Source organism: Anas platyrhynchos, chromosome 3, assembly GCF_047663525.1.
Source record: "Anas platyrhynchos isolate ZD024472 breed Pekin duck chromosome 3, IASCAAS_PekinDuck_T2T, whole genome shotgun sequence".
NCBI lineage: Eukaryota > Metazoa > Chordata > Aves > Anseriformes > Anatidae > Anas > Anas platyrhynchos.
Genome location: NC_092589.1, coordinates 94,411,627 through 94,437,288, shown reverse-complemented (window position 1 = coordinate 94,437,288; position 25,662 = coordinate 94,411,627). Strand labels below are relative to the sequence as shown.

The window sequence follows — 25,662 nt, the reverse complement described above, 5'->3', positions numbered from 1 at the left end:
CAGCAAAGCTTTATGGGGTGCACTTAGCCTTGATAAAAACGACCCCTGTGCTGCTAACCTTTGTGTACTGCCATATTTTAGGCAGGGCTCTCTCTGTTTTTTAATGGCATGTCCAATGTAACGCAGTACTGCAATCTGTCCGTCAATAAAAATGCTATTTCCTCCATGTGCTCACCTGCTATGATGATATTGAAGGGATGCCAGCTGCATCGTGTTTGTAAACAGTGCCAGATTGGGACTGCATGCTCCATTCTGTAGGATCATGTCTGCAGAGGAACGTGGGCATCACTCCATTAAGCAGCTCCCTTTGCTTTCCCTGCCTTTCTCCTTGGCACTTACTCCTGGGGAGGCAGATCCTGCCGGCAGCTTTATTTGTGGCTGAGGAAAAAGACACAGCATAAGATGCTCGTGCCATATTTATCATCATCTTGCCCGCCTCGAGGAGGAAGCTGCGGGCGCTGTGATGGATGGAGGACGACTCGACCAATTTTGCTGCGGTTTCTGCGAGTGGCGTCCTCCATCTCTGGGCAGAAACACGGTGTCATTTCTTGTAGCCGCTGCACAGCAGAGCTCTGATCTCTTGCTCCTTACTCTCTGCAAATGACCACAGTCTTTAAAGGAGTTTTGCCTGATCAGGTACTGAAATTGCTGTCCCAGGGTGTTTGGTAGTGGTACAGGAGAAAGCCTGCTCCTCCTACCTCCGCTTCTCCAGGGGTATGAGTACTGCAGCATCAGGTCAGGGTCACATACAGCATAAACCGCCAAATAATTTAGTTGCAAATTAGATACACATCCTGGGAAGAGGATACTAATGCATTCATGCTAATAGAGGGCTTTGTCATTTAAACTGAGCTCCAGTAACAGCTACCCCTTATTTATATTAATATGATTTTGAATTGTTTACCGTGTATTATCACTGAAGGGACACATTGTTAGATAAGATTATTAACTTGCTCCCTGAAGAGCAGAGTTCAGTATTGTCTTCTAGTTTGTTATCCCTGTTCACTTCTCGCTGCAGATTTATTCCTTCCCCATCTGCTTCGTGTTTCTTTCAAACAAAGGCCCAGATAAAAGACTGCAGACACGCATCATTTTCCTCTTGGCTTGCAGGTGGTGACATTTCTGTGGTGGTGATGGCGAGGAGGTCTTTGTCAGCATCTTGCTGCCTCCTGGCTCTTCTGGACACTGCCCAGTTGGTGGTGGTGGCACCACTGAGGCTTGGGGTCCTGCTGGTAGGGTGGTTACAGCCCTGGTGGTTCCCACTGTGGTAATTAGGTTAATCCCCTGATGAGTGCATGGCACTTGGAAGTGGCTTCTTCTCCCTAATCAGATTAATGAATGCAAAATGTGACTGTTCCCTACTGGCTAAGTTGTATTAAGTGCGAGAAAACACCCAGAGATTAAATAACAGCTCTGGAAATCAATCTCATTAGCTACTTATTGTTTTTTTCTTTTTTCCTTTTTTTTTTTTTCCCTTCTTATATGAAGATATAAAAGCCTGAAAGTGCAGTAAAAAAGCCAGAAGATAAATATTCTGCTTTCAGACATTGAATTTCATTGCTTTCTTTAGAGGAAGAAGGAAATTTACGTGTGTAATTTAGTGAATTGTGTATTAGAAAATGACAATGAAGTAACTTTGGCAGCAGAAAAATAACCAGTGTGTGTTCTATTTGTTCTCTACTGCTCCTGGTTAGGGAATGAATCTTCTCTTTGCGCCACGAGGCTGAGCCATAGGTTATGACAAAAAAAAAATTGGGATCAGCTCAGCAACAGACGTGTCTGCTTGCAGAAAAGAAATCTCTCTTAATCAAGAGAGAGAACCAGGGAGGAAATCCTGATCTTCCTCAGCTAGCAGCTGTAGAAAAGTTGCCTTTCAAGATGTCTGATAAAACAGGTAAGTCTACAGAATAGCACAGCTCTCTGCTGCCTGTGCCCAGTGTGCTACGCACACCAGCTCTGCACCCTTTCAGGGACATCCCTGGTACTTGCACAGTTCCCTAGAATTAAGATGCCATAGATCTTAATTTTGCTCTCTTCTTCACTCCATTCTTGCATATCTTTTCTCTGTTCCCATATTATGACCTTTTGAATCCTTAAATATCCTTAGTTCTCTCTTGTTTTTCTAGCATTGCCTAGGCTGTGGGTAGCAGCAGCAATGGTGTATACCAGTTCAGAAATGCTGTCTTCCCATGGAGCAGAGACGTATTTCTGCCCATGGACGAGCTCATCCTAGTCCCAGTGTGACTTGCTGGCAATGGCGTTTCATGGGCAGGATGGCAAATGCAACTGGATGCTTGGTCCATAGCTTGCAGAGCAGACCCCATGGAGGAAGTCTTAGAAATGAATAAGGAGCAAACACCTTGCATGCTGGCAGCCTCCTCCTCCCCTGTTTCCCTGCATACGAAGAGGAAAAAAATAGGGGGGGGCTCTCAAATGACAGAGGCATTGCCTAAAGATTATAGATCATAAGCTGTCTCCCCTTTCTGGTTAAACTTCTGAAAGGTTACCCATCCCAACTCTAAACGTGTTGCCAGATGTGACTGGTGGGTGTCAGGAGTTATTTTTACTTCCCACCTCACAAAAAAAGTCAATGACGACAACAAAAACAGGCTTATCTGAAGAAAAGCAGAAAAAAAATGCCAGTCTTTTTGCACAGCGAGTAATGTTGTGGAGATAGGCTGCTTGGTCGATTTGCCACACTGTGTACAGTAGGGCTTGTGGCTAAGTACAGAAGCTGGATTCATCCAGGCGGATATCCATTAGGTTCATTTGTTTCATGTTGACATAAACTCAAGTGCTCTCAACAGGGGCTTGTTGTGCTGAGACTGTCACCTTGAGTAATGGCTGCTCATGTGATAACTCAATGTACCTATTGGATAGCGAATGACTTACTGAGGCTTTTTGTTGAACCAATGTACAGCACAAATTCCAGTTTTTATAAATGAGGGCTGGTGCCTGTTACAATAAATCAGAGCATTTCTTGTTCCCTGCACTTCCAGCATATTTAATTTAAGCCCACAATCGGACAAATCAGTTGTGATTGCAGGCTTATTTCTGCTGGTAAAGGTGGTGGTGGCGAAATTCACCTCTAACAGTGTTGCTTTCAACACTCTCCAAAATTTACCCCAGCTCTCCCAGGAGACACTAGGTGGCACTGGCTCAGCCCTGCTGACCTCAATAACAATTTACCTATGGGCATGGCAGGACCACCAAATTGTGGCTGTAGTTAAGGAATGAATCTTGCATTGATGGCATGGAGGGCATGGCTTGTGAGGCAGGCCCTCGGCAGCCATTTTGTGAATGGCAGCCTGGTGTGCAGGGCTGCCATAAACTGTGGGATCATGGCTTTGTCCCATGTGCTTGCTGCCCACACAGCAATTATCCTATGTGCTGGCAACACAGAAGGGTGAGGCAGAAGAGGGGACAAACGTTTGGTCTTTTTAATTATTCTAAATTTGACACTGTGGTGGTTTTACTCAGCTGGGCAGCTGAGCTGTACCACAACTGCTCTCTCACTCCTCCTCCACAGATGGAAGGGGGGAGAAAATAAAAAGAAAATGGCTCAAGGGCTGAGATAAGGACAGGGAGATCACTCAACGATTATCATCATGGGCAAAACAGATTCAACACTGGAAGATTAATGTAATTTGTTACCTATTGCAGTGAGAAACTAAAAGCAAACTAAAAATACCTTAACCCCCGCCCCCCCCCATCAACTCTCTTCCACTTCCTCCCCCTGAGCAGCGCAGGGGAACGGGGAATGGGGACTACGGTCAGTCCCTAACACTTCACTGCTGCTCCTTCATGGTCACTCTCTGCCCCTGCTCCCCATGGGGTCCCTCCCACGGGATGCCGTCCTTCCCAAACTGATCCTGCAGGGGCTGCCCACAGGCAGCAGCTCTTCAAGAACTGCTCCCACATGGCTCCATACCACAGGGTCCATCCCCCAGGAGCAAACTGCTCCAGCACGGGTCCCCCACGGGTGGGCAGCTCCCCCCAGACCCCCTGCTCCTGCATGGGCTCCTCTCCACCGCTGCAGCTCCGGCCCTGGGCCTGCTCCTGCGGGAGCTCTCCACAGGATGTTTTTTTCTTTTTTTCCCTTTCTTCAGTCTGCTCTCCCAGAGGCCCACTCAGTGTCTCTCCCTGGCTCGGCTCTGGCCAGAAGTGGGTCCATTTTGGAGCCGGCTGGAGCTGGCTCTGATCTGACATGGGGCTGCTGCTGGGCTGTGTTCACAGAGGCCACCCCTGCAGCTACCCTGCCACCAAAACCCTGCTGCATAAACCCAGTACAAACATTAATGGCTTCTGAAGAGCACTTGCTCCCTCCAGACCTCTTCCCTTGATTAACCTCTATTGTGATGAGGGAAAAAGACAAATTTTCTTTTTCTTTCCCAATTTAAGTGTCACTTTTCTCATCCCATATGATAGTATTTGGCAGAGGACCACTTACCTCAGCATCTGGATCCCTCCTGCACAGTTCACAGACCCAGTGTCCAACAATTTCAGTGGCTTTAGATAAAACATATTTTTCTTACACCCGCACAGCCTTTCAGCAGAGAGCTTTGCCCATTTTGCTCCAGTGCAGATACCAGTGGTTGTTTTTCTGCAGGTGTAAAGCACAGATGCTCTTCAGCTCTACCTTGGAGGATTCATGTGGAGAAGAGCTTTAGGGATGCCATATAAAGCACATAAAATTCATGGAGAATTTGAGATGTATTGGTGACTGCCTGATTACCAGTAATTTGTTTGACGCAGGTAGCGTGGAGTGAGCACAAACGACAGCAAACCTGCTTCCATATTTTAATCTGGATTTTTTTTTTTTCTTTAACAAGGAGAGTGAGATTATTTTCTGGCATTCCTCCACAGCTCTGCACAGTCTCAAATTAAATTGCTAGAATGCTGCCCTGAGAGATTTTAATTTACATTTCAATAGTCCAAAGCAGCAGTTAGTAAATCTCCTTCTTGGAGTAAGCTTCAGTTTCTGGTTAATCACTAAAGTTTCTGAAATTGGTGAGAAACAGGTGTTTAATCTCTTTAAGGGCTAAGGTATAATTTCCTTTGTTGTGGAAAGCTGTGAGCCCAGGAACTCTGCCCCTTTGATAGCAGGGTTTAAAAGTATCAACCCACAGCTTTTAATTACTGTCCCCTCAGCTGCGAAGTGATGCAGGAGAAAAGAGACTGGTGTAGATCGATGCTGCTTATGACTGTGACCTTGCCATGACCACGTATGCTGCTTTTGACAGTTTGGACAGCCTTGAACAGCGTACTTTATTCTGAGGTTAGTATGTGAGAAGATGTAGCAGTCAGCAGAAAATACTGAGATGTGTTATCAGCATGGGTGGCTCAAGGCATCCTGGCCTGCCCGGGCAGCAGTAAGAGGTGATACTGCTGCTTGGGCCATGCTGAGAAAATGGGTCTGTCAAACAGAGCAAATGAACAAATGTGCTGCAGTGGGGAAGGAAGTGTGCTCTGGAAGTGGTTAAAAGAAGCCAGTCTGCTGGTTTTGGCAGATCTCCTTTCATGAGAATGGCTTTTCTAGCCCCTGCTTTCAGCTTCTGTGCCAAGTGAGGAGGAGATATATAGGTGGGTCCCATGACAGCACCCCAAGCTGCAGGGCAATGCCCTTGTGTATAGCAATGCTGCACCTTTTATCTTTAAAACTCTCCTTCTTGTAATGTGGCATGTCTGGGACTTGTTTCTGTAGGACAGTGGGTGCAATGGACGCCTCTTGCGATGCCTATGTGTAGAGGTGGACTAAAAAAAATTATAAAGAAGGGGGAGGACATCCCAGTACAGAATTCTTTTAATAAGAACATTTGTCTGAAGAATCCTGTTGCCCAAACCTCTGGTGGAGCTACTTTCTTCCTACTTTGGTAACACCTTGCAATTGCAAAAAAACAAAAACAAACACAAATCCCATGCCACAAATGGTCCCCCCCAACAAACAAACAAACACAACACAACACCTCCAACAAAACAATGGTAAGCAACTCTGATCTGGCATCAAAATGACTTTTCATACACACAGTTGAAACGCTAAAAGTTATATTTCCGTAAACTGGAAGTGCATGTTGGGTGGGAGAATGTTCATCTGAGCATCAGCACAGTGCTTTCTTGACCAGAAACAAAAAATCAAACTTCAAGCTGCTGTCTCATCAGAAGCTAAAAGAAATGAAACTGATTTTACCACTGAGAATGCTGTGGAGTGTACTTTTAGAGTTTCCATCTGCCCTCCACCTTACCTGCCTTTAGTCTTTCTCTGTTGTCCTTCTTTAAGAAGTATTCTGCGACTCTTCCTGGAAAATAAAAACCTCACGCTCCTTTCCCAGACCCCATGTGCACCACTTGCTCTGACTCCTGTGAGATGTTTTGATGTCTGTTAGAAAAAACGTCTGGGCTGACATACAACAGCGCTATGTTTACACTAAAACTAAAACCCAAAGCTCCAAGACCAAGGAAGCTGCTCCCTCAGCAGAACTATTACTCCTTGACGGTCACCTCCCCACCTTCCAAATTACTCTGTGGGCAGCTAGAGATGTTGGCAGTGTAGTAAGTGCTATATGACATTACAAGAAATGGAGCCAGGTATCACGCACAGGTTATTGTAAAGAAGTACCTCGGATGCCTAGAAAAATAATTTCATAGGAAATGAATGTATGAGGCAGTCTGTGACCTCTGATAGTGTGCATCTGACTCACTCAACACTTGACAAATGGTTTAAACTCAGTGGCTGCCTTTGGAGGAATGGAGCATACTCTTAGCCCAACCGTAAGCATTTTTCCAGAATAACACAGAAGTTAATGTGCTACAGTAAAAGCAGCTGCTTTATTTAATGACCCATTTCATCATGTAATTCCTGTCTTCAGCTATGAAATGCCAGCAGTTTTCAAGAAGTCTGGGAGTGTCCTGGCAATGAAGTGCTTGTTATTTATGGGGAAGGAAAGAAGCAAGTGAGAGCTGTGAATGATTTCCATTGGTGCTGGAGGCATCCTCTTCTGACTGGGCCTGGCATGGTGGCCCTTGGGTAATTTCTCTCTCATGACAGGTAGAAAACTCTTCCTTGCACCTTTCCCTGCTTGCTACTGCTCAAAAACATTGTGCGTTTACAGGTAAAATGCCAAAAACGCTTTAGAAGAGTTTTGGTGTTGGACCGCAAAATCTTCAGGGTTGTGATGCAGACAGGGTCACTCAGCAATGCTGCTGTAATGCTCACTCCTCTTACTTCTTTTCTTCATCCTCTACCACCAAGGAAGGAAATTATGTAGTTCTGCTCTTTGTGTCCTAGTGTCTTAGTGTAACTAATCTTGGTAAATAAATTGTGATCATAAATTATGTTTTTTTATGGAATACAGTGGACCACAAGTGGTTGCTTTCCTGTAATCACTATACCACACAAGCTCTTTATTTCTTCAGGAAAAAATACATTAAGAGAATAAGATACAATACAATGTAATTATTCTGCAAGTGTTACTAACTGGAAGATAATGCAATGCAGTTGTCTTTTTTATTTAAGAATGAAAATAGTTGGTTCTGCTTGTTCTCATTCAAAATCATCAAATGAATTAAGCTTCTAGTATTGCAGAGCAAACATACTTCCAGGAATGTTTCTAATTTGCACATAAAAGTATTCGATCTTGTCTGTAGTCCATGTCCTAGTGCAATGCCACGAGCTGCTGGGCTGAACAGCTGCTGAACTCGGCAGGAGCAATAGGGCAGCAGTGGAGGAGAGAAGGGATGGCTTTCACCTTACAGTGTCACCAGAGGTGTCGTGCTGAGTGACCCAGGCACCCGAGGCTCTTCAACTGGTGGGACACCCTGGGATCTATTTGGCAGTGGGAAATGATGTGCAATTGAGTAATTTCAGGTGGTCATGTCTATCCTTTTCCCAGGTGTGTCTGTTCATAAAGCTGTGTGTTAATATGTGAGATGAAAGCAAATATTTTTCCATCTAATGTCCTCTTCTTTCTTTGTCTTGCAGCGTGCTGCAGGTCCTGTGAAAGTCCTTTATGACCATTGAACTGGATCAAAATTCAGGGTCAGTTGCTTTCCAACAAAGACACTCTTTGGCTTCTTGTTCATATACTCGCCTGTCTACATTCAGAAGATAAGACCTCCTTTTCTTAGGTTATTGTTTCTACTTTCCAGTTTACCAGAGCATGGTAATAAAACTGTATCGGGCTATTCTTTTGTAAGTAGCAGCATGCCATTTTCTGTGGTGACTAGAGGTGGAATAGCCTCAGGATATAGGAAAACAGAATTGCAAAATATCCCTATTATGCAGGCATGACCTTGAAAGGGATCCCCTTTATACCAAGCTCCCTCTGCCTCTTGTGTATCGGTAAGTCTGCTAGGGACTGTAGAGGCAGTTTGTTATTTTCTGAGTTTTTCTCTTAGTGCCCAAGGTGAGTAGCTGGAATTTCATTCTCTTGTTGCTTACCTGCAATTTCCAGAATTCACATTTAAAGGGCATTTTTATCTCTGGAGAGCTAATATATAAAAGTAGTACATTCTTATGAAGCTATTTCATTTCCTGTGTGTATTCAGATTTGGATTTAGTTTTGCCCATTGCTGATGAATTTTCTCCATTTTTTCTGCTTATTTTTCCTCTTGGTCTTAGCCCTGCAAATACATCTGGAAAGGACTGAAATGGATTTCTTCTGATTTTCCCAGCAGTTTCAGTGAGCTGTTAAATAAGATCTGGTTGGTGGTGCCAGGTTGAACACCCACTTACCTCTGTGGGAGGGCAGTAAGGGAACAGAGAAAAAGTTTGTGAAAACTTCAGCGATGGAAGTCAGGAGTAACACAGAAGGAGTTTCAGGTTATCTGGAGTAAGAAATACCCATCCCCTTATTTGTGAAATGAAAAACTGCTGCATGTGGAGCAATAAAGATGGTGAAGGGTCTAGAGGGCAAGATGTATGAGGAGCAGCTGAGGTCCCTTGGTTTGCTCAGCACAGAGCAGAGCAGGCTGAGGGGAGGCCTCATGGCGGCCTGCAGCTCCCTCACGAGGAAGCTGCTCTGTGGTGACCAGTGATAGGGCAGGCTCTCCAGATCCTGTCACTGAGACATGAAAAACCCTTTGATGCTATTTGTACTGAATTGCTCTGCAAAGCTGTGTTGTTTTAGAAACAACATTTTGGTGTTTCTACCACTACCACCTTGAAGATGAATAAAACTTGCAAGCATGTGAAAGACACTACTTTGTATGTGCTTGTCATTTATGGAAATTTGCAGCAGCAATTCATTTATGACCATTTCCTCTGCAGCACACCGGAGTAGTTCATTGTAGAGTCTGAGGCCAGTCTTAAATGTTTACTTTTTTATTTAAACAAACAAACTATTTTATGAATAGCATCCATCAGTAAGGAGGTCTCCTCTTACTTTGGTCTTATTTTTGGTCCTCTGGTCTCCCCATATGCAGGGAGGCCAAAGAGAGGAAGCCATGCAGATCATATGAGGGGGCAGCATGTGTTCCCCTGAGACCAGCTCTCATGGTCACAGGTCCATAGCTTCTGGGTAAGAGGGGTGAGGCTGGACAGTGAGTGTTGCAGTGTTGCTAGTGCTGTAGCAGGAATATTGGTGGTAGGAGTTGGTGAGATTTTAAGAAAGGCCTAAACCTCTCGTAGCTCCTCCTGGTAAATCCTTTCCAAAAATTATATTCTATGATATGATCTAACAGACTATTATGTCTCCTCCCAGTATTGTATATTTATAAGATCAAGAGATCAGTGGTTGTAATTGAACATGTCTAATGGGTATTTTCCTGAACTTGAAAGAGTTTAGCACTCATTACAAATTAGAGCTGAGTGGATGGGGAAGTTTGGCAGTTTTAGCTGCTGGTCGTATCTGGTATGGGCCTGCTTGTGCAATTTGTCATAGCTTGCTTTAGTGGTGACAGATATTAGACAGAGATCATGGAAATGAGGTTAGAGAAGTAGCTGAACTTGTAGACTTTCATCTGAGCTGTGCCTGAATGCTTGTCTGCTCCTTCTTTATCTAATTGGAAAACAGGAATTGCTTGAACATGGCCAAGAGAGCTCATGTCCAGTACAGGAGGGCAGCTCCATCCAAGTCACAGGAAAGGTATTGCTCACTGAGGTTAGACACTTTGTGAAATGGCTGTCTGGGATATTATGCCTAGAATTTCTACTGGGTTGTTTCTCCATATATATATCACATACTTTTTCCGTTACTGATAAGGTTTAAGATCACCCATATCAATATAATGCCATTACTTCATTGGGCAAAGATGAGCCTCCATTGCTCTAGTTTCACGCTTACAGGGAACAAAGTGGTAAAACAGCACTTTCGCATTAAAGTAGAGTTTTGGTCTTCACACAAAGTTTGGTGATGGGCAGGGATCACTGTAATAAAGTAAGGCAACTCCTTTAAAAATATGAGGTGTTAAAATTGTTGACCTGGAAAGTCCCACACATATTTGACAAGGTTAGTGAGAAAGGAAGCTAAATCTGCATAAGCCTCTGGAGTTTTGGTTTATGTAGGGTTTTGAACAGCACAGACTTACTAGGATGTTCTGTGAGTGTATAATTCCCTCAGCAAGCAACTAGTTTGTGCCACAGCACCAGAAATCAGAAATGCAAAGTACCAACAAAGGTGGATTTTGTTAGCCAGGAGTGTGTATGCTCAGGCATTTTTAAGGCTCCCTTAAAAAATAAAAAAGATGTTGTTTAAGCTCCCCTACAAAATTTAATCCAAAAGCAGATATTGGAACAGAAAAATGGGAATTTGTGACCTCTCCAGGCTTACCTGCAAGCTCTCTAAGCATACACAAAACTAGCAAAACTCCTGTGTTTTTGATGGAGAAAGTTATGAAACTTACTTATGAAAAAATTTATATTAGAAAACTGAAACACTTGTAACAGGCTCCCAAGCCTGTGGGAAAAGCCAGCTTCTCAGGGCCTTGGATTATTCTAGCAGCAAACCTTTTCCACCCAGCAAGGCCAGGCTTATTAATTCTGATGGGCACAAGGGAGGCTCAGCTGCAGCTTTGCTCAGTTGCTAGCTGTGGTCCAGCAAAGCCATCATTCCCTGGTCCCACTCTAATCTGCCCCTGTCAGGCTTCAGAGCAGGGATAGAAAGCTATGGAGACACTGGAGGATGAACTTACAGCAAAAAACAAACCTTTAAGAACAGAAAGTGTAGTGGAAACAAGAAAAGAGGGAGGGAAAGGGCTCTGTGCAACCCCTTTCCATCAGGCTGTGCCTCAGGAGATTTGGGGTTGCCTTGGGGGGATCTGAAATTACAGATATTACACATAGTTAATGATATCCAACACTTTGTTGCTTCAAAAGCAAAGAGAGAAGCTAAAATCTCAAATTTCTGTGGTCTACTTCCAAGTGATTCAAATGGCAAGTACAAAAATGCCCTCACGCTGTGAACAGTGCTTCAAGCAATTAACAGCAGTTTTGCTTAAGAGTTTATTGTATCTTCTGAAAATTTTTGTTAGTTATACAGGCACAATAATGAAGGATATGACAGATGAAAACTGAGAAATTGAATGTATCTATTACTCAGACCAAACAGCCCTGCTGGAGGACAATTCTGTGTTTGGGTGTCTGCTCCACCTGTTATTGCAAGGTGTGTGTATGCATAGGCTTGCTGCCAAGCACCAACTTACACAGGGGTTTGGGACCATTAGCTAAAGAACAGAGGACAAAAGTAATGTAATTTTGTAGTTAAAGCATGTTATATGCTTGCTGAAGCTGCTGATCGTGATTTAAGGTGATTCACTCAATGGCGAAAGATGGAGCTGTGTGCTGAGATTGTCCTGTAGCTGCACTATATTTAGGAGGTAATATGTGTTTGATAGAGTACAGGTGGGTGCATATGTTTATATATTCATGATGACTTGTATAGAGGTATTATTATTATTTTAACCAAGAAGTTTACTCATCCTTTTTTTTTTTTTTTTTTTTTTCTAGCAGAATATGTATCAAAGAGCCCTTCCCTGCCCAAAGAGAAACCCATCCTCTGCAGCTAACCAGAGTTCAAACAGCAGAGGCATTTCAACACATCACAGAGCCCTGCATACTGGCTGGCTGCTTCTCAAGTTAAAGATTTATAATATATTTAATATGGATGAAAACTAGAACCACGGGTTGTAAACTATTAATGGAAGAGCAGTAGACTCCTGCAATCAGGTAAGGTCACTTGCTATGCACCATCAGAAAAGAATAGATTTGATATCATTCAGATCAATGCGCTTCAGTACATTCTCTTAAAACATCCCAGTTTCCAGGCAGCCTATAAACTCTAGCCATTTCCTGAAGCAATTAACGAAGCACAATGCAAAAGCAAAGCAGAGATGAAAACAAAAATGAAATATCAAATGTAAAACGTGGAAAAAAAACACTCATGCCACTTCTCACTAAGTCATAGCTAAGTGTTGTTAATCATCTACTCTTTGTAGTATTGTCAGGTGAACATCTGAGATTTTAACTGATTTATATGCCTGTTGTTCACTTTGCAATGCAAATGACTGGAAGTGCATGTGGTCTGTTGCCAAGTGTTGGCTGGGAAGAGGTAACCTGAAGCTTTTTTGCTTCAGGAGTATCTTGAGCTCCTCATGAGTCGTTCCCACAGGACATATAACCTTTACCTAATTTGATCATAAACATCTGGTAGTGTGAGTACTGCTGCACTGTCAGAATATCTTTCCAAATACTGTAACATAACTCTTCTTACTGTAAATATTTGCAAGAAGAGGTGACCAAATTCTGTGATCATTCATCTGGTAGTATTGCTACTGGTACTAACAACTGTGTGCTGAACATAAACAGTTTCTACAGTTAAATTAAAACACATTACTTTGGGAAGAATAAGTATAAAAGAAGAATAAGAAGTAGATCATGACTTTCGTATGGACAGACAGGGTAACAGAGAATGCTCTTGTAAAGAAAATGACAGTTTTAGTCCTGCCATTTTCCTTGCTCAAGCACAGCTTAAACATGTTGGGCCAAATGATTCTCTCTGTGGCTCTTCCAAGAACAGCCACTACCCTAAAGGTTGTTTTCTCTGTTTCAGAATTATCTATAGGAAAGCTAAAAGCAATGCGCAGATGGAAATGTAGATATTTTATATATATTTATAAGCTGTAGATTACACATATTATACACATTATACATAAGTTTGGACTCCATACTAGTCATTGGAATTTGGCTTTCATCCTGCCACTGGGGAAGGAAACCCTTGAAGCTGCTGGGCTCAGGCCTCATACTGCAATCACCTGGTGCCACAGAAATGACTTTTTTTTTTTTCCTTCTAGAAGTTAAAAACCTGTGTGACATTTAAAAAAATAAGGTGAAAGCTTTAAGTTGTCATTATTCCTCAGGTGTTTTCATTTGCAGTTGCATTTATGTCTTAGGTAGAGAAATGTCTCCCCTCCTCCAGCTCCATGCTGAAGTTGTGTAAACCCCCAGTCCTCCCAGAAGCTTTAACATTGACTCAGTTATTTCTGAGTACCTAAGGAGGAAATTGTGAACCACAACAATGCCAATAGATATCTACATGTTATGCACCAACTTTTTGTAGCATTATTTTCTCTTTAAGCTTAGAATAATAGCACACAGGTGAGTGACAGCAATTCATGCAAACTTTTTATTTTTATTTTCAGAAGGAGAATCTGTATGTGGCTCTGTTCTTTAGCTCAGTTTGACACTTTGCTATATATTGTCTTTTAAGACAATATGGTTACTTAAGAAAAAATGGTTGCTTTAATGGGGAAAGCTGAGCCACTGTCAGATGCAGTTGAGTGTTTTCTGTTCTCTCAGGGTAACGTCATCTTGCTGTTACTGCTTATGTTTTGGTTTGCAGTGAGTTATTTGTTAAAGGCTCTGAGCTATTTGTTTGGCTGGGATGGGTAGTTGACTAAGTGGCTTTTGGCACAAAACAGATCTGACACTATGACTAAATCCATTGCTGCCTAGAGCCCAGAAGATGAGATATGCTCTAAATATCACCTTTTCACAGTTAAAATAGAAAAGATCTTGTTTTGGAAAATGCATAATCAGATCCTATAATGCATCCCACAAATTTCCATGCTTTTATGAGGATTCCTGACAAATTTCATCTTACTTTTCTTCATTTTCAATTTTTTAAGCAACCACCATGTATACACCGTCATCCTCTGGCAGTAAGGGTGGCAATGACCTGAGAAATGTAATTACCTGGATTCCTGCTGCAGAAGTCTGTATCACTTTTCACCTTTTTCCTTTCATGAAGATTTGTTGAAATGCCCAAACCTTTTTTGTTAATCTGTAGTCATTTTTCTGTGTTCTTTAATGTTTTATAAGCCTATTTAATCAGTCCATTATACAGCAGTATAAAAGTCACTTGAATGATATGTTCTCCAATAGTCATAACTTGGCTCAACACCAACAGGATAAACAGCTCCATAGATCTTTCTACATCAGCACCTATTTCTTCTTTCCCCAGACTTGACTTATAGGATAGAATTTATTTATTTCTATATATCTAAGCAGTGATGCCATGTACCTCTACTCAGTTAACAAGTCTTCGCAGCTGTAGAGCTCTTCAGTCATGCTTTGATTATGTTTGTCTTCAAGATTTTCACTTGACATTATCTTAAAGGTAGATCTAGAGGCCATTGATGCAACTCTGAGGCTTTGGACTGACTTTACTGAGGCCTATTTCTGTCCCCAAGGGAACACCCAGATTTTATATGAAAAAGATACGTTGGCGATAACGCTGTCCATTATCTGTCAAACAAATTCATAATTAACATTTATTATTTAAAGCAAAAGCATGTCATCCTGACATTTAGTGAATACTATGTCCTAGCACAAGAACCTTTTCTTAAGCTGCCTCTTGCCATTAAGAAAGACCATTCTAAGCTTTTAAATTGTTTCTAATTCTTGATGTGGCTTCCTGAATTGTAGTAATATATTTGATAAAAGTCTGTTTTCCTCACCGTTGACTGCTGGGATTCAATGAGGTAACATTAACCTGTCATTACACATTTCAAAACCTGACAAATCCCTGTACCATTTGAAAGGAGACTTTTCCCATTTCGTGTATATAGAAGGAGTTCATATTTGTTCTGCAAGTCATTTCTCACTTCTGAAATTCATTCCTTGCAATGTGCAAAGGTTGTGTTAAGTTTCTGCATGTGGTTTCAGATTTACGGCTGCAGTGGTATTGCTAATCATGGAAGGCAAGTCTGAGAGGAAAAAGGAGTTAGGAATAGTTGACAGTTCCCTGAGAAGCTGTATTAAATGTGTGGGTATGAATCATTTCAATGAGGAGGAAGAACAGGAAGTGCTATAAGAAAAAAAAAAAAAAGCTAGCTAAAAGCAAATTCTAAGTCTAAAAAGAGCAGATGTGGAGATCTGGTGAAGTTATTGAAGATGAATTGTACAGAATAAAACTAGAATAGGAGAAAAAAAATCAGAAAGACCAAGACTTACAAAGATAGGCAACAAGGAACATTCATTATAAAAAGATCTCATTGTATAGGTGCGACAGGAAGAAGAAAACTTTCCAGTCAGTGAAGAGAGAAAGTTATGGACAGATGAAACCTAAAATATGGAAATATTTAAAGCTTTCTTTGCTTCATTTCTCACTAAAAGACCATCATTTGGCCAACCATTATTTAGACTAGCAATAAATGGACGAAAGCTTGGGTTAGACCCATGAAAGATAGGTGGGAAAACATTTAAAGCAATTTAATACATTGTTTGGATCATGAACTCTGTCCCAGGATATTGGAAGAACTGGTTGATAGTCATTAATACCTTTGGGAACTTGTGGAGGATAAGTGAAATTCTGAAGGAATGAAAACTTGGTACCTATCTTCATTTTCTTAGGGAAAGAAGGATTTTATTCTTTATTCTGAATAAGAGAAAAACAGTCCTTCCAAATGTAAAATTTTTGTTCTCTCTGGATAGGACAAAAAGAAACAGGCTTTCAGTGCAGCAAGGCAAGACAGTAAAACATCAATCAATCAGTAAATCAATCAATCAAATAAACAAAAAACCACCCCAGACCCTGATGTTAAAGGGGTGCTTATTTGTGGAAACAGGTTGCCTAGAGAGGTTTTGGGAGCTCCATTCTGGTACATTGTTAAGATTAGGTTAAACAAACATCTGCCAGGAATAGTGTAAGTATTTTTGATCCTACTTAAAGGTAAGAAATATATTGTATTGCCTCTTGAGGTTCCTTTCGAGTTAGATGGTTATTATTTTATAATATCACTAATGAAAATCACATTTTCTGTTATTTAGCAAAATAGAGAAATTTGTACAGCTGAACTCTGTTTTATTTTCACATCTGGTATTAACTATTTGAAAAACAGACCTTTTAAAAAAGACTTTTTTTTTTCTTTTTTCTTTCTTTTTTATTTTTTTCCCCTGTATTATATGAAAAATGAAACAAAACAAAACAACAAAACAAACCACTGTAGCAATTCCTCCTCTGGGTGTTTAATAATAAGTAACATTTTTAAAAAATAAAGTCAGTGAAGAACTACTCAAAACATACAGGGGAAAAAACATGGTAATCTTTTGCAGTAGGGTTGTATAAAATGGACAGAAATGAAACTAATCAGTACTGAAAGCAAGCCCACAATTAAATGCATGTTTCCCATAAATATGTAGTTAGCACTTCTACTTAGTTTATTCTCGCTTGAGTCTGTGTAATGAACACAGCATGAGTGCCCAGTGTGAAGGGGAAAGATGAGCTGGAATACGTCTTCATCTGCCCTACTCCATGGTTTTCTAAGGCTGCATTTCTTAAAACAAGAGAAAGTCACCCCAGAGCAACATGTTGCACAATCATTCCTTCTCAATCCACTTTCTCAAGCCCCTGTTACATCCTAAGAGGTAGCTGAAGCACCAGCCCTGCCAAGGAAAATATCCTTCGTCTACATTCAATTAGATGAAGAATATAATGTCACCAAGTATAGGTGTGCAGCAAAAATACAGAAATTACACAAATTATGAAGATCTAAGGCAGTTCTTAACCCAGTTTGTTGTCATCTATAGGGACACACCTCTGCCACCAGCAGAGAGGCAGTGGCAGAAGGCAGCATCCCGGCGTGAGGTGCCTGGAGGTCATGGGCCCTCCTCTGTGCCTGAGCTTTCTAACAAAGGACAGACCATACGCTGCCCATGAAGGCACGGTCTCTCTTTCTCCTTTGCTGATTATTGCAAAATGATAAAAGACCAGTAGCCTAGACCTTTTTTTCAAAGCATGAATGCTTCAGCGCTTCCCAGGAGAGCTACGGATTCCTGCAGAGTCTATTTACTAGCCTATTCATAACAGAATGCTGGCTTTAGTTACTTTTTGTGGACCTAGAGGTATGAATTGACTGAGAGTCTGGAGGCCAACAAGAGGAAAATCACTGCATTAACTGTGCAGGGTAAACGATGAGTGCAGAGTCCTGCACAATTTCTATAGCTAATAAAGGTCCTTTTGTTGTGGTAGACCAACAACAGAAATCATCGTTCCATTCTTCTAACTACAGAATTACTAAATCTCATATCAGAGATGGTCTCTGTTTTTCTGAATGGTTTATAATCTGTGTTTTGAGCCAGTGGAAGGCCTTGACAAGCAGGTGGTGGGCACTGTAACCCAGATGATTGTGTGTAATTAACCTGAAGTGACAGACACTGAACACCTGCCCTCTCAGCTTCTGCTTAACCTTCACCTGTGGCTACTTTAACAATGGGCCTCAGTTTTATTATTATTATTATTATTATTATTATTATTATTATTATTATTATTATTATTATTATTATTATTATTATTATTATTCTCTCAGGCTTTCCCCTTTCTTCAGAAGCATCTTTGTAGCCTTTAATTTTCTTTCTGGATATTTCCATTTCTTTCTAAATCTTCATAGCCCCCCATGGTCTTTTTACTATTTTCCTCTGATTTTCATATTCTTTTTGGTTTGGGCTTGCCAAAAATACCTAACATTTCAAACAGTTGTTATAGGAAATAGTCACTGTTAAGCTTTTATTGTACTCTCTCTCAATTTTGGTTATAACATCCTTGTTTCCCTTGGCTGCCTGTTATCTTTTAGCTTATGTATCTTTTGGTACATGTTGGTGTTTGTTTTTTTTTTTTTTCTTCTTCTTCTTTTTTTTTTCTTTTCCTTTTTTCTTTTCCCCCAGCAACTACTAAAATAGGATTGAAATGTGTTGGCAGCTAGATGCCTGTTATAGGCAAAAAAATTTAAAATATTAAATTAAAATTAAAATATTAAAACAATATTTGTCAAATAATATTAAAAATAGGGTCACTGGGAAGCTCTTGGTTTTGAATACACAAAAATCAAACTGAAAACTTACTGTCAAAGAACTGGGGATTCTTGAGTGGCGGGACATGAAAGAAATATTCTAATTTTGCTTGATGTTGGATAGAAATGCAGAAAGCTTTCCTTGTTATTATAAACCATTGTGAATTTCACTATGCAAAAAGAGATAGATCAATAACTTTAGCTTCATTTACAATATAAATGTCCTAAGAATGGCCAGAGTGCATTCCAAGCTGAATTGCATTGAAACACTAGGACTGGTCTGAAACTTTTCTGAATGTTGGATTTGACTCACCTGGAGAGAGTCTTACACAAGCAAGGCTTAAAGGATTCACGTCATGAAGTTCAGGTAATATATTTTGGATAAACGTATATGTGTGAAAGCACAGATACGCCAGGGATTCTTTTTCTCCTTTGGTCTCACTTCTATCTCAGCAATACCTAACTAAAACCTAAAAATATGTCTTAGAAACATTCTCAGATACCTGGAAACACTGCTGCAGTTCTTTTCTTATTATCATCCAAAAGATCAAACCTTTCAGTACAGGAAACAATCAGTAAGTGGCCTCTGTACAGGACGATTGTGGCACCCTGTTTTTTTACTTAGAGAAAGAATCCTGTCTGTCTGTCTGCCTATCTTTCTTATAGTTAAGAAACTCACAGTTAAATTATTTTATTACTCACATATTTCTCACCGAGGGCATTTTAAATATAACACAGGGATGATAAAAGCAGCTGAAGTTTAGATTTGCCTTTCCTTGCCAATAATTTACAACAAAGCAGATGTGTATGCAAATCACATCTATTTTAATTCCAGAGATCACTAGCTCAGTCAATTACTTTAAAATAACTTACATCTTTAAAACACAAAATGTGATAAAGAAGCTTTAATCTTGGATAAGGAAGGTGTCAGTAACTACCCAACCAAAGGCAAGACCGAAACATATGGTCACATTTTCCAGACTTTCATTGACCTCATGGGAGCTCTCAGTAACAAGTCAATGACAGAGTCTTCTATGTATAGGAGTAGGAATTGTGTGCATGTGTGCTGGAGTTAGTAGGACACGTGTCTTATGCTACCGATGATTTGATTTTGGGGCAGATACATTCCGAAGATCATGAAAAACTGCATTTTCTCTACCTGAAAAAAAACAGTGACATTGTAACTCAAAATGCATCAAAAGAAAAAAAAGTATACTTCTAGAGAGAAGCACAGAGACAGAAGCATCATTTGTACAATTGATTTCTCCCCTTTTCTGTGCTCACTTATGCCAATTTTATTGCAGCTCTGTCTGTGTAGAAGCCCCTTGTATTCTTGTACTCCCACTTCTACCTTCTTCAAAAGTTAGTGCAACCTCCATTACTCTCGAGAGACAGCCTCTCCTAAAGAGACCTGTCAGAAAAGGCACTCAGCAGTTCTGACAAACAGCTATCAAGACTTTGATTTCACAGAGTGGAATAATTTGTAGTCTTAGCCTTTCTTTCTACAAGTCCTGTTGTCTTAGCCCTTCTGTCCACAGCTGTCAAGCACATATATTTAACCTGTGATTCCTCATCTGACAGACGGTGTGATTAAAACCAGGCCGAGCATCAGCTACATTCAGAGCTCCCATAAATGCTTCTAGTCTTATAATATCTTTTTCACCCTCTCTTTGAGGGACAGAAGAGTTTTCCTGCAATTAGCACCATTGACTGAGAAGCGATAATAGACTACCCCAGTGAAACAAACCTTTTCACACAGTGGGCAGGAAGAATTCAGTAACAGCAGGACAATTTTACTGTAGGAACAACTCCATTCTTGTGAGAGCAAACATCCTGGCATGGGCTGACATGTCAATTATTCAGGTTATCAGTCCAATGTAGGTAAATCAAGAGCCCAAAAGAGTTTCATCTACTTTTTTTTTTTTTTTTTCCAATTATTTTTTAGTCCCTGAAATACATCCTCACCTGTCTTCACCTTTCCTTTTTTCTCATAATCACAGATGGTTCAACATCAAAATTTTAATATCTTTCTTTTCTGCTGGACATTGAAACTATTGATTTTAACACATGTCTTATGTGCATTTCTTTTCTTGTTCCAGGGTTTATTGGAAGGCAGATTGGTGGTTAAGATATATATATTTTTTTTCCTCTGTATGTGAGACCTGATAGGATACAACAGCAACAGCTGCTGCCCCATTTCTACTAAAATAGAAAAGATCTTCCCAACTCATATCCAGTTATATGTCTGCCACTGAGGACAATAACCTTCCTCAAGCATTTCTAATTGTTGGCAAGATGCTGTGGGTACGAGGCACTATTTTCCCCCTCATTTCTTTGTATCTTCTCTTTTCATTTCCTGGTTTTTATTTGCAAGCAGTTTGAAGATACTCTCAAGACCTGGAATATTGTTGTTATAGTGCTGCTTTTAAAAAAATGCCAGGTTATGATGAAGAACATCCGGATATATTTAGAAAGCCTGGTCTGGCGTCCACAATAGAGCCTTCCACTGGCGTGTCATCAGTCACTAGTTCAACAGTAGACAAAAGATTTCCAAATAGGAAAAATCCTTGATATATGTCTAATAGCGGCCACTTCTGAATGCTAAAAATACAGTGTCTGGTTATTGATATACGGTGTACCCCCTACCCCCGAAGAGCATATGAACAGAATTATTCCTCTATAGAGTTAAGCAAACGAGTAAAAGGAACAGTTTCAGTTCATTACGGTGTATACTTCTTTTAGTATATCTGTACGTCTCGTGTTTATCTTTTATTTTTTTTTCTTATCTTATTGTTCTCTGGTGAATTTATACATGTACTCATGCATTACCATAATTGCTTTGGCTTGCCCACTCTGTTTTGTTCTCACATCTTGTATGTTTGAAATGAGTTAAATATAACAGAAGAAAGAGAAAAACCTCTGTAGTAGAATTTCTGTCACATTATCTCAAAAGAGAGTAGTTCATTTGTATGCTAATGGGGAGCACGTGGCTCAGGGTAATTGTTAGAAAATATTCCTTGCAGATATCTATCGTCTTTTATTGTTGAATACTAAATATTCTGCTTACAGTAAGGATGTAATTCACTCTGGGCAATAAGACACCAAGCTTCATGCTACTCTAATTGCAACAAACCTCTGCAGTGTTTAGTCATGGTGGTGGACGGAAAAAGTCCACTCTCAATAAACCACCCTGCAGCAGTGTGAGTCTGGCAATAAAATGTACTCAGCTGAGGAAGGTCAACTGTGAAATGAATTTATAAGAGAGATTGACATGTCACCAAAAGCTCTGATTTGATTCTAATAGGACTGATTTACTAAGCCTGTGTGTATGGCATCTGTTTATAGTGTATAAAGTCTGTAGTAAGTGTATGAAAATAATACCGCTCTACAGATGTGGAAAATTTCCATTTTTCACCCACAAATGATAGTCTTGTACTGTCCATGAGGTCAGACTTGAAGATCATAGTCATTCCTCATGCCCTTAAAATTTACGAGGAAAAGCAGAGTGGTCCACAAAACCTACTAATGCCTTAGCTGGGCAGACCTTTTATTTCTTGCAAAAATTTAGCTGAAGCAGTAATGGTTGCTATGAAAAAAAAAAAAAAAGAAAAGAAAGAAAAAAAAAAGGACTTCTTGAAGCTCCTTTGTAAAATGAAGAGACAATAATCATTCTGAACTACCCAAGGGTATTTTGTGGCTTATTTAGTGCTTGCAGTGCATGTTCAAGATTCTCCTATAAAAGGCACGGCTATACGCAAGTGCTGAGCATTGCTATTATTAATAAAGGACCATAATGGTTCTAAATTTAGAGTTATGGTTCAATACAGAGTTTAAGCTCTTTGCCTGGGTTACAGCCATGAGGGTCTGCAAGTAAGCAGTCCCTGTCAATTACCGACAATGACATATGTAAGATAGTGCCTGCTTGTGTCTCATTATTTTGATTTGAAGACACCGTAGCAGGAACATTCAGAATGCTAAAACCCCAAGAGAAGATGAACATGCTGATAACAAGAGCATAAAGCTGTCAAAGGCAGAAAACCTTGAGTATGTCTCCAAGCAGGGCTTTTGCCAAACCACAAGCTGAACATACCCTTTGAATGCTGTAATGTATATTCTACTCTCCATCTTAAACATACTTGTGGAAGCAAAAATAAGCCTATAAAATGCTAAAAATAACACCTTCCGCCATGTTTTTTTGTATGCTGTATGCTTCGAGTAGCCTTTAAAAGAATGTAAAGGCTTGAATGCTGATTTTTTCTGCAGTCAAATCTGTTTAGAATCATAGGGGCAGCATTAGGATTTTTTGTTAATTTGCAACGGGCTGTTAAGTATTAATTAGGCCACATGTGAGCATTGCTTTTTTTGTCTTCCCTCCAAAGTATGCAGGCACTGGTCTTGGAGCATGAAATTCCCTTGCGGTGTGGAGATGTGAGGAGGCCCCTGTGAAGCATGGCCACCAGTGTCCGAGGGGAACAAGATCAGTAGGAAGATGACCCAGGCCCCATGGCTGCTACCATCACGTCCTGTGTGATGGCCCCACTGCTCTCCTCAGCAAGGAGGAGGGATGCCTTCAGGTGGGTGTAATTCTGTATAGCAAGTCCTGCCCCAGGGAGGAAGAGCCAAAAGGCATCCCATTTAGCACAAGCTGAGGGACATCGCAGGTTATCTTCCAGTTGTATTTTCTGCAGATTTACGCTGGAGTAGCTCATTCAGGCTTGAAAGGTTAATTAGAGAAATCCTGAAAATGTGCTTAGTGCTGACTGGTTGTCACCAGCATTCCTCCACTGAGTACTTTCAAGTCAATCTACTTAAAGGGGATTAAAATGACCCTTCCGTATGTTTATGAGGAGTATTTTGACAGGAGCTAACATAAACCAGGTGTGAAACATACTGCAAGCACAGCTTCTCCTGGGAAAGCAGTCAATGAATCCACATTTAGTGGTTAATTGTTTATGTTGCATTAAGCTTTTGCACAAGAAGTGATACCTGCTTTTTCACCCGAATAGCAGAGGTACTCTTCCTTAGTAAAGGTTAGATGTGTTGTTGACGCACTCATGTCCTCAAAAATAAATACATTCATTTAACCACTATTCTTCCCCACAAAAGAAACATTTCTGTCTTTATCTTTGGAAATCAAACTTGGATTTATTCAAGAAAAATATAAATAGGCACTAGTGTAGCTCACACTCACAACAAGAACAAAATGCTGTCACCAACGTGATCTACCACCCAGGAGCCTACTGTTAGCATTTCTTTACTCTGCAGGCTCATGCCACTTGAAAAAAACCTCTGCAATCAGAAAATAAGATGCTTGAATTATTTAACATACAAGAGACCAAAGTGATATAAATGCAAAAGGCCAGCAAGCAAGATCAATTACTGTGTTGAGGATTGTCAAGAGTTTCTAGTCTCCAGAGACATTTGTAAATCTGTATCCACAAAAGTGATATACTGTTTATCTAGGCCAGGCTGCCAAATGAAATACATATTTATCTCTTCCATTCCAGAGTAAGCTTCATGTCAAAAATGCCACAAGGAAATATGAACAAGCACATGGTGATAGAAACCATTAGCTTTGTGGTTACATTAAATTTTCTTCTTAATGCATCTCATTTTCCATAACTAAGTATGCCCATTTGCATACCTTGTTTTTAGGTGTATGTTACTGGCTCTGCTGAGGTGTGCAGCTGAACGCATATTTAGTCTGGAGTTTTACTAAGAGACTTTTTTTTTTTTGAACTAGGCAACTCATTTTCTTGATGCTTCCTGCACTCTTCTGATTTCTTTGCAATCAGATATCATGAACACCAACCTTTGCAAGGACTCCTGCCTGCAGGACAGCAGGGGGCAGGGTGTTCGGGAAGGAATGTCAGGATGATAATGGAAAGAAATGCATATTACATTTAAATGAGTATCTGTAAAGGTCAAAAAAGATTGCTTTTTTTGGTCTAGGATCAGGCCAAGGACAGAAAAAGACAGTTCTGCCCAGAGGTAGGCTAGGAATGAGCCCTGTTCCTTAAGGAAACTAAGCAGGTGATTTACTGCAGATCTTGACCCCTCTCTTGATAGTCTCGTCTGTCTCCATATTTTCTCAGGCTGCAATATGATCAGCTCTTCAGCCTGCTTTTTTCTCTGTTGGGATGAAGACAGTAAACACCTTTGAAAATTGCTCTAAAACCTTTGCCATCTGTGCAGAGCAAATAAGCTCTGTCTATTTGCTGACCCTCTGGAAGTCATCTACAGTAGTCCTAAAGCAATCAGGAATGCCTTTGCATGTGATACCCTTGATAGAGCCTTCATTTTCCAGTCTTATACCTTTGCTATGCACATGCACAGCTTACATCCTAAGGGTCACTTGGTTGCAAAATTGCCTACAAATAGAAAATGCCCAAACTGAAGCTGAGAGAACTGTAAATTAGGGAAAGGACAGTTTCTTATCTGAGGGAATACTATGGCCCTGGGAGAGGGTCTTCTCTCAAACAAAACTCCCAGTTGTTGCCTGTCCACTGACCTTTCTCAAATGGCCACTGGATATAAAGATCTCAGTTTTTAGAACCTGACTGGGTATATCCATGTCCAGTTCTCAAGAGAAATCTCAAGAAGACTCAACAACTAGCACTGAAGGGATTAAAAGCCATGCATAAGGAGTCTGGAAAAATATCAGGCTGTAAATTTGTCCTACTGGGTGTTGATGTTTGTACCTTGGCTTTTGATGATGAGAAGCATGCGCTTACAGGACATGATTTATCTTATCCTAAATGAGGCTTTTCAACTTTGTCTCAAGAATTGCTTCCTATATCTGCCTATTTCCTCTTCTTTGTTTTAAAGAGAATGTAGACGGCCAGCTCAGGAATGGATGCCTGCACTGAAGACATTGAAGCTTAGATGCATCCCAACTGCTTGCTTGGTAAACAATATTGTGGCATTCAAGGTCTGGGGCATCACACTGAACAATGACGACAAAATCTGTTCATTTAGTTGAGCACTGTCTATTTTATTCACTAAATTATACAGGAGGTCCTTTAAAAAGCATAATTACATGTTTCTGTAGTTATTAACTTTGTCATGGTGAATTTGCAGAAAGTGATGCTGTCTGTAAAACCTTAATTGTACTTTTTTTTTTTTAAAAAAAAAAAAAAAACAAAACAACTCCTGAATCTTTGATGAAATGCCAATCGATTCCTGGGAATTTTTAGAAGCAAAGCTGAAAAAAACCTAAAGTTTCCGTTTTCGTGAGGGACTGTTCATTGATGGAGCTGGAACCTTCTATTGCACAGACCTTTGGCACTTCAGTGTTAGAATAACTGATAGCTGCTTCAGATTGTCATTGTCTATGTTTTCCAGCAGTAAAGGAGAATTAAAAGTGCCCTTTCCAAGGTGCTT

General features: G+C 40.5%; 2 long non-coding RNA genes across 2 annotated transcripts; both read left to right on the top strand.

Moving 5' to 3' along the window:
- Positions 1-2,272: 2,272 nt before the first annotated feature.
- LOC140002238 (uncharacterized) lies at positions 2,273-10,082 on the top strand. The gene is made up of 4 exons (XR_011808528.1): positions 2,273-3,406; positions 5,152-5,278; positions 7,979-8,035; positions 10,011-10,082. It is a non-coding gene; the product is annotated as an uncharacterized lncRNA (long non-coding RNA).
- A 1,867-nt stretch (positions 10,083-11,949) lies between these two features.
- Positions 11,950-25,644, top strand: LOC140002237 (uncharacterized). The gene is made up of 3 exons (XR_011808527.1): positions 11,950-12,160; positions 22,659-22,853; positions 25,108-25,644. It is a non-coding gene; the product is annotated as an uncharacterized lncRNA (long non-coding RNA).
- The last annotated feature ends 18 nt before the right edge of the window (positions 25,645-25,662 follow it).